This window comes from Elephantulus edwardii, unplaced genomic scaffold (assembly GCF_000299155.1).
Source record: "Elephantulus edwardii isolate Elephantulus edwardi_28Jun2011 unplaced genomic scaffold, EleEdw1.0 scaffold00073, whole genome shotgun sequence".
Taxonomy (NCBI): domain Eukaryota; kingdom Metazoa; phylum Chordata; class Mammalia; order Macroscelidea; family Macroscelididae; genus Elephantulus; species Elephantulus edwardii.
The window spans coordinates 1,806,792-1,815,820 of record NW_006399823.1 but is presented as its reverse complement, the minus strand read 5'-3'; the positions used below and the strand labels follow the sequence as shown (position 1 = coordinate 1,815,820).

General features: G+C 41.5%; 1 protein-coding gene and 1 pseudogene across 1 annotated transcript in view; both read right to left on the bottom strand.

The window, feature by feature from the left end:
- The window catches only part of CPNE9 (copine family member IX), a 35,047-nt gene that overhangs the window by 9,475 nt on the left and 16,543 nt on the right, over window positions 1-9,029 (bottom strand). The gene's annotated exons all lie outside the window — the stretch shown is intronic.
- LOC102850448 lies at window positions 5,174-5,717 on the bottom strand (annotated as a pseudogene).

The window sequence follows — 9,029 nt, the reverse complement described above, 5'->3', positions numbered from 1 at the left end:
TTTCCATCTTCTTTTAATACTTGGAGGATCACTCACTATTCTGCCCAAAGCATCCTTAAGTATTGCAACTTGAGGCTTGAATTTCCTCTTCAGTTTCTTGAGCTTAAGAAATGCTGAGCGAGTTTGGCCTCTTTGCTTTTCTGACTCCAGCTCTTTGCACATTTCACTATAATACTTTGTTTTGTTGTGCAAATCTTGTCTTTAAGTCTGTTCAGCTCCTTAATGTCTTGATTTCTTCCTTCTGCTTTGGCTTCTCGGTGCTGCAGTGCAATATTCAGAGTCTCTTCTGACATCCATTTTGGTCTTTTCTTTCTCCTCCATCTTTGCAATGACCTTTTGCACTCTTCTTAGATATTCTTGATATCTTCCCATAACTCATCTGGTCTTTGCTCATTAATGTTCAAGGCCTCAAACTTGTTTCTGAGATGGTTCTGAAATTCAGGTGGGATAGACTCAAGGTCATATTTTGGTTCCTGTGGGCTTGATTTCACTTTCCTTAGCTTCACCTTAAACTTGCATGTGAGTGGTTGATAATCTGAGGCTATTAATTTTTTGGATGCGTTCAAACAAGTATTTCTTTTACACAGTGTTCAATTTCTTACATTATTATTATTTTAACCTTCAATAGCTAAGCTGTACCATTAAGCAGTAATTCCCCTCCTTGTGGCTATTTAAACTTAAATTAAACTATTCCACTTTCACTCTAGCCACATTATATGTGCTTGATATCCACATATAATATTGGCTACTCTATTGGACAGCATAGATATACAGCATTTCTACTATTGCTTTGGAAGTTCTACTGAATGTTGTTGAGATGGAGTAAGCAATATTTGATAGTCATAAGTCTAATACTAACCCCCCCAAAAATAAAAACATCAGAGATATGATAAGAATGAAGCATCCAAAAAGCTATGGTCTTGGATGAGACAGACAATTTGTGTTTGACCACTAACCAAACATGATAAAGACCCTGTGGTGATGAAGGAAGCAGTTTCATCTGTTCTGAAAGAATTGGGGGGAAAGGGGGAAACACACAAAAAAGATGGCCTCAGGAAATGATGGAGTACCAACTGATACACTTCAATAAACAGATGCATCCCTGGACGTACCCACCATACTGGACCGGGAAATCTAGAGGACAGCTACCTAGACAACTGACTGGAAGACATCTGTATTTATTCCCATTCCCAAAAAAATGTGATCTGACAGAGTGTTGAACAATATCACCAATATCACACACAACCAAAATCCTCTGAAGAGTATCCAAAAATGACTGAACAGTACCTCGACAGAGAACTGCCAAAAATACAAGTTGGCTTTACATTAGGGACATCATTGCCAGTGTCAGATGGATCTTGTCTGAAAAGCAAAGAGTACCAAAGCAATATCTATCTGTATTTCATTGACTATGCAAAGGCATTTGACTGTGAGGATCACAACAAACTGGCTAACCTTGAGAAGAATGGGAATTCCAGAACAGTTGATTATGCTCATGTGAAACTTATACTTGGACCAGGAAGCAGTCCTCAGAACAGAATAAGGAAACACTGCATGGTTCAAAATCAGGAAAGGAGTGCCTTAGGGATACGTCCTTTCCTCATATTTTTTTTCAATCTACATATGGAACAGATCATTTGGGAGGTTGGACTTTATGAGGAAAACTGTGGCATCAAGATTGGAGGAAGACTCATCTACAGCCTGTGTTAGGAAGATGACACACCTTGCTTGCTGAAACTGAGGTAGACCTGACACATTTGCTGTAGAAGGTCAAGGACTGTAGTCTTCAATATGAATTGAAGCTCAGCATCAAGAAAACAAAGATTTTCACCATGAGGCCAACTGGCAGCACCACGATAGATGGAGACGAGATTGAGATGTTAACAATTTCATCTTGCTTGGATCCAAACTAAAAATTCTTGGCACAAACAGTCATAAAGAAATAAAAAGAAGAATTGCATTAGAAAAGTCTGCTGTCAGGTACTGCTCCAGAGCACTGAGGAGCAATGATGTCAGCTTAGAAACTAAGATGAGCCTAATCCAGGCCATAGTTTTCAGAATCACTTGCTCTACATCAGAGAGCTAGACAATGATTAAGGATGACAGAAGAAGAATCAATGCCTTTGAGTTGTTGTGCTGGAGAAGAGTATTGAACTGTCAAGAGGACAAACAGTTCTGTCCTGGAGAGGTTGCTCCTTGGAGGTAAGAATATTGAAGCTTCATCTCATATACTATGGGCCATCTCACAGACTCCACCTCACATACATGTCAGGAGGGACAAGTCCTTGGGGAAGGTCATCATGCTTGGAAGGGTAGAGGGTCAGCACAAGAGAAGATCCTGGACAAGACGCATTGACACAGTAGCTAGGGTAATAGGGGTAGGTGTGTCACAGACGGTGAGATTGGTTCAGGATAGGCCAGCTTCAGAGCTACTGTTTATGGGTCACTATGAGTCACTGTCGACTCAACAGCACATAAGAACAACTAACCAAAAGGTTGATAGTTTGAATACACTTAGTGGCTCCGCTAGAAGAAAGACCTGCTGAGCTAGTTACATAAAATTGTTGATGTTAAGTGCTTCTGAGTCAACTATAACTCATAGCAACCCTGGCAACAGTGGCTCTGCTTTGCCCTATCCTGTGCCATCCTCACTACCTTTGATATGCTTGAGCCCATTGATACAGTCACTGTGTTGATTCATTCTGTTGAAAGTCTTCCTCTCTTTTGGTGACCCTCCACCTTTCCAAGCATGATATGTTTTTCTAAGGACCAGCCCCTCCTAACAAAATGCTGAAAGTGTGTGAGACAAGGTTTTACCATCTTTATCTCTAAGGAGCACCCTTATTGCACTTTCTCCAAGACACATTTGTTTGTTCTTTTGACATCCCATGAAATATTCAGTACTCTTCTCCAACACCACAACTCAAAGGCATCAAGTACAGCCAATGAAAACCGTATGGAGTGCAATTCTGCTCTGACTCACATGAAGATGCTATGAGTCAGAATCAGTCCTACAATAATGGCCAATAGGTGTTTGCCCAGGGCCCAGGGTGGAATGAATCATGGTTCTCCTAAACTCCCTTCCTGAATTCTGGTTCCAGGTCATCATAAACTTGGGCTAGTGCCTTCTCCTGTCACTCATTCTGTTCATGAATAGTTATTGCACATCTCATCTTTGGGGACATAGATGTTTGCACCATTAAAATGCAATGAGTTAGAGCTTTGAGTAAGTGATATCTAATCTGTAGTTGTTGTTAGGTAACCCCTGTAGACAACAACCCATGACCATCCTGTGAACAACAGATCTGACCCTTGCCCTATCCTGTATTACCCTCATAGTCTCTGTCATGCTCAAGCTCATTGTGGTAATCACTCTGTCAATCCATCTCTTTGAGGGTCTTCATCTCTTTAGCTGACCTTTCCCAGAATGATGTATTTTTTTCAAAGGCAGGTTCCTCCTGAAAACATGCCCAAAGCAAGCAAGACAAACTTTCACAACCCTTGCCTCTAAGGAGCACTCTGGTTGTACTTCTTTCAAGACAGGTTTGTTCAATACTCTTCACCAACACTATAATTCAAAGGTATTGAGTCTTCTTTGGTCTTTCTTATTCATTGTCCAACTTTCAGAAGCCTAGGAAGCAAATGAAAAAAATCATAGCTTGGATCAGGCACATATTAGTCATTAAACTGACATCATTGCACTTTAGAACTTTAGAAAGATCCTTGACAGCAAATTTCCCCAGTGCAAGATATCTTTTGGTTTCTTGACTATGCCACCATGGTTGTTGATTGTGGACTCAAGTCAAAATCACGGACGGTTTCAATATTTTTCTCATCCATTTAGATGTTGTCTATTGGTCCAGTGGTGAGGATTTTTGTTTTCTTGATGTTGAGATATAATCCCTATTGAAGGTTGTAGTCTTTGATCTTCTGTAGTAAGTGCTTCAAGTATTCTTCATTTTCAGCAAGCAAGATTGTGTCATCTGCTTAACCCAAGTTGTGCATAACACAAGTTGTTGATGAGTATTCCTCTACTACTGGTGTCACATTTTTCTTCATATAGTCTGGTTTATGGAATAATTTGCTCAGCATACCAACGAGTAACTATGGAGAGAGGATACAACACTGATGCACACCTTTCCTGATTTTAAACCATGCTGTGTTCCCCTATTCTATTCAAAGTACTCTTTCTTGGTCTGTATATAGGTTTTTCATGACCACAATTAAGTTTTCTCAATGTTAGCCATAAATTTTTATTAGTCACACAATCAATTACTTTTGCATAATCAATCAAATGCAAGTAAATATCTTTCTGGTTTTCTCTGCTTTCAGCCAAGCTCCCTCAGACACCTGTAATGATACCCCTTGTTCTACGGCCTCTTCTGAGTCCAGCTTGAGTTTCTGGCAGTTCTCTGCTAATGTTCTGCTGGAGCTGTTATTGAATATCTTCAGCAAGATCTTACTTGCATGTGATATTAATGATACGGTTTAATAATTTCCAGTCTATTGGATCAGCTTTTTTGGGAGTGGGGACAAATGTGAATCTCTTCCAGTCAGTTGGCCAGGGAATGGTCTTCCATGTTTGTTGGCAGAGACTAGTGAGCATGTCCAGGGATGCATATGTTTTTCTGAAGCACCTTAATTGGTATTCCACCAATTTCTGGGGCTGTATTTTTTTGCCAGTGCCTTTAGAGCATTAAAAAAAAAACCAAAATAAACAACTTTTAAAAGTACAGTGTTTAATGTTGTCAGGTTAAATTCTTGAAACTAGCAAGATAACAGACGAATTACAAGGACTCAGACCACATCCCAAGGAATGTGTGCTGGGCAATCCCCATTACACCACAAACCAAATGGCTTCCCGCATTTCCAGTCTTTGTACTTTTTTCGTTTCCACCTCATGCATCTGGGACTTCCTCCTTCAGTACTGTTGGTTCTTGATCATATGCCATTTCCTGAAATGGTTCGGTGTCCACCAATTCTTTTTGGTAATGTGATTCTATGTATTCTTTCTGTCTTCTTTTGATGCTTCCTGCATAATTCAACATGTTGTCCATAGAATCCTTCATTATTGCAACTCAAGACCTGGATTTGCTCTTCAGTGCTTTCAGCTTGGCAAATGCCAAATGTCTCCTTCCCTTTTGGTTTTCTTTTTTTTCAAATTCAGAATAATTTAATAACTCTTCGTTATTTCATATGTATCTGGAAATGGGACAGATACGTATCCTGATCCTGTCACAAGAGGTAGAATTCCAGCATTCGGTACAACATTCCAAGATAGAGTTAAAGTAACATTCCTGTTTCCCTTAAGACCATTTCCATCATCAAAGAAAAAATATTTTGTTTTCATATCTTTCAATAGCAGCTTTGGATTATCACCTCTCAGAACAATCTTGTCCCAAAGGACAACTTGGTTCAGAGCATTATTTTTTGTTGAGTATTCTGCTGATAAATAAAGAAACAACTGCTTAACATTCCAATCAAATATATATTTCCAGATCAGCTGTTTTATCGAATGTAATGAATCCCAGATCACTTCTTTCTCTAGGTCCAGTGAAGTCTTCTACATTTTTTAACATGATCCGGGAGACGTGCAGCCGCACCGGGACGCTCCGGTCTTTGAAGGCGGTGGTGATGAAGCAGCCGAAGGTGAGCGCCGCCATCACGCTCAGAGAGAAGGCGAAGAGCGAATTCGCCCGCGACAGCACCGTGTTCATCGCGACCGTCTCCCACAAGCCCTATGTGTACGCACACACTGGGCTCCAGTTCCGGCAGCTGACCGACCGGCCCCCCTTTTGGTTTTCTAACCCCAGCTCTTTGCACATTTCATTATAACTCTTTGCTTTGTCTTCTCAAGCTGCCCTTTGAAATCTTCTGTTCAGCATTCTTTCCCCTTGTCTGCCTTCTTTTCCTTCCAGCTAAGTTTCAGAGTCTCTTCTGACATCCATTTTAGTCTTTTCTTTCTCCCCTCTCTCAGTTAAGACCTTTTGCTTTCTTCATGAATGATGTCCTTGATGTCATTCCACAACTCATCTGGTCTTCCAGCCACTAGTGTTCAAGGTGTCAAATCAAAAGATTGGTTCTCTTGGACTTGTTTTCATCTTCTTCACTTTCAGTTTGAACCTGTATATGAGTAGCTAATGTTCTGTTCCACAGCAAGTCCTTAGCTTGATTTTGACTGCTGATACTGAGATTCTCCAATGTCTCTACCCACAGATAGATTCAACCTGATTCCTGTGTAGTCCACCAGGTGAACTATCTGTGCATCACCTTCACTAATATTTTTTGGGGAAAAATTTTGCAATTAAGAAATCGTTCATTGTACAAAAATCCACCACTGTCAGTTTTCCATACGGTGGTGGCTTGCAGGTTGCTGTGATGCCGGAAGCTATGTCACCAATATTTAATCTATCAGCAGGGCCGCTCACCATGGACAGGTGCCAATGGAGCTTCCAGACTGAGAAGGACTGAAAGGCAGGGTGGCCATGCCATCCACTTCTGAAATAATTGGCCTCTGGAAACCCAATGGCTAATGGTAGAACATTGTTGGGTATAGTGCCAGAAGATGCGCCCCTAAGGTTGAAAGGTGTTCAAAATGCAACTGGAGAAGAGCTGTCTCCTCAAAGTAGTTGTTGAATATCTCGAGTCGGAACTCTTAGCTGACCCTCCATGGGACTTTCAGAGGCAGTAAATCACATGGGAGGGGACTGCCCATCTTTCTCCTGCAGAGCAGCTGGTGGATTTGAACCATGTACTTTTGGGTTGGCAGTGCAATTCCTTACCACTAAGTGACAAGAGTTTCCTGAAATGAAGGACTTTTCCCAAAGTAGAGTCTACCATAATGATGCAAATGAAGTGAAGGTTATACTCGGGGAAGGGTCACGATTTGGCTTCAATTTGCTTGGCTCCACAATCAACACTTTTGGTACCAGAAGTAGCCAGGAAATCAAAACACGAATTGCATTTGGAAAGTCTGTTGTCAGGGACCTCACCAGAATACTGTGGAGCAACAATGTCAGTCTGGAGACTAAGGTGGACTTGAGTCAAGCCATTATCTTTGCAATTACCTGATATGCATCAGAGAGCTGGACAAAGACAAAGAATAACAGAAGAACAAGCAATGTCTTTGAGTTGTGGTGCTGGAGAAGAATATTGAACATACTATGGACTGCCAAGAGAACAAACAGGTCTGTTTGGAGAGGGTAAAACCAAGTTCCTCCATGGAGGCGAGGATTTTGAAGCTCTGTCTTACATACTTTGGGCATTTAACCAGCAGAGACAGGTCCTTGGAGAAGGACATCATGCTTGGAAAGGTAGAGGGACAGCACAGGAGAGGAAGACCCCAGATGAGATGGATTAACACAGTAACTGGGGTAATAAGGGTAGGTGTGTTGGAGTCAGTGAGACTGTCTCAGAATAGGGCAGGGTATAAAGCTATTGTGCACAGGGTCGTTATGAGGTGCAGGCGACTTGGTAGAACATAACAACAACAACAAAAACAACAACATTTTATTGTTGTTGTTAAGTGTTGTCAAGTCGTAGGTGACTCAGCAACCCTATGAACAAAAGACCTGAACACTTGAATAACTTTCATCCTTTCTCCAGGTTCATAGGGTTTTTGAAGACAAGCTATTTTGGAAGTGGATGCCACTCCTGCTTCCAGGTTTGTTTTAATCAGGGAGCTCCACCAAACACTGTCCACCATGGGTAACCATTATTGCATTTGACACATCAGTGTCACAGTGTTCAGCATCACAGCAACCATGAGTTACCGCTGTACAGCAAGTGGACAGACTAGGGCTATTTGACCTAGAAGAATGTTTGACTAAAAACAATTAAAAACTGGCCCTGTGGAAAGGCCAGTTGTCTTGTGCATGGGAGATGGCTCTGACCTCTTGGTCGGTGGTGAGAGTGGGCTGGGAACCTCTCCTTGTAGCCAATGAGGGACTGGGGTGGAAGCTGAGGCCTTTTTTAAAAAAAAAAGTTTTCAAAACATTCCATTAGATGTCTTAATTCCTCAAACAGAGTAGAAATTAGGTAGTTGACAGTGGGAAGAGTGGGAAAGTAAAGAGAAAATTATTCAAGGGGAGGGAATGCCACGTGCACACCAGTACTATTACAGTACTGTTCTAGCCCGTGTTGTTGATGTTGTTGTTGATGATGATGGCCATCGAGTCAAGCACGACTCATAGCAATCCTATGAACAAAAGGCCAGAAATGTTTCTATAACTATCGTCATTTGTCAAAGTTCATAGAGTTTCTGGAGGCATGTTGTTTAGGAAGTGGATGCCACTCCTGCTTCCAATAGAACTACAAAAGAAAGATGAGGCTGGGGGTTCAGCAAGAGCCAACCCACGAAGAGATTTCAGGACTGAGACAGTTAATAGCACAGAAGAGTTCTGAGCATGCGAGACACATGTTTGGTTCTCTGTAGATACCTGGCATTCCCAAGCCCATTTAGACCTGAGAGTTTGTTAAGGAGAGAGTGACCGGCTGGCAGAGGCCAGTCTGTGTGCTCACTTGTTTGAGAACGGTAGACAAAGTTCTACCTTCTCATGAAGTTCTATCTTCTCATCAAAATGCAGTTGCACAGTTGACATGTCGTTGCTGTGTACTATCGAGCTGGATAGCTGACCATCCAGTGGGTTTTCTGAGGAAGTATAAAACACACAGGAAGAGTCTGCCTATCTTTCTCCCGCAGAGCGGCTGATGTATTTGAACTGTGTACAGTTGCAATTATAGTGCAGCTTATTACTACTAGGTCACCAGAGCTCCCTAATTTATTCCTCATCAAGATTTTATGAAGTTTCTTTTACAAAAATAAAGAAAGTGAGGTTCAGAGAAAAGAAGCACCACCAACTGGCAGTAAGGCAGATTCAAGTTCTTGCTTGACCAGCTGAGCCTAAGATCAGAGCTCTGGATCCCACCACTCTCCATTCCAGCTTCTTTTCTAAATACTTTTCCACATGCATCCGTTGCTCTGGTCCTATTGTATTGTTTGTTCTTTCCTGATCTTGTGGTATCATATA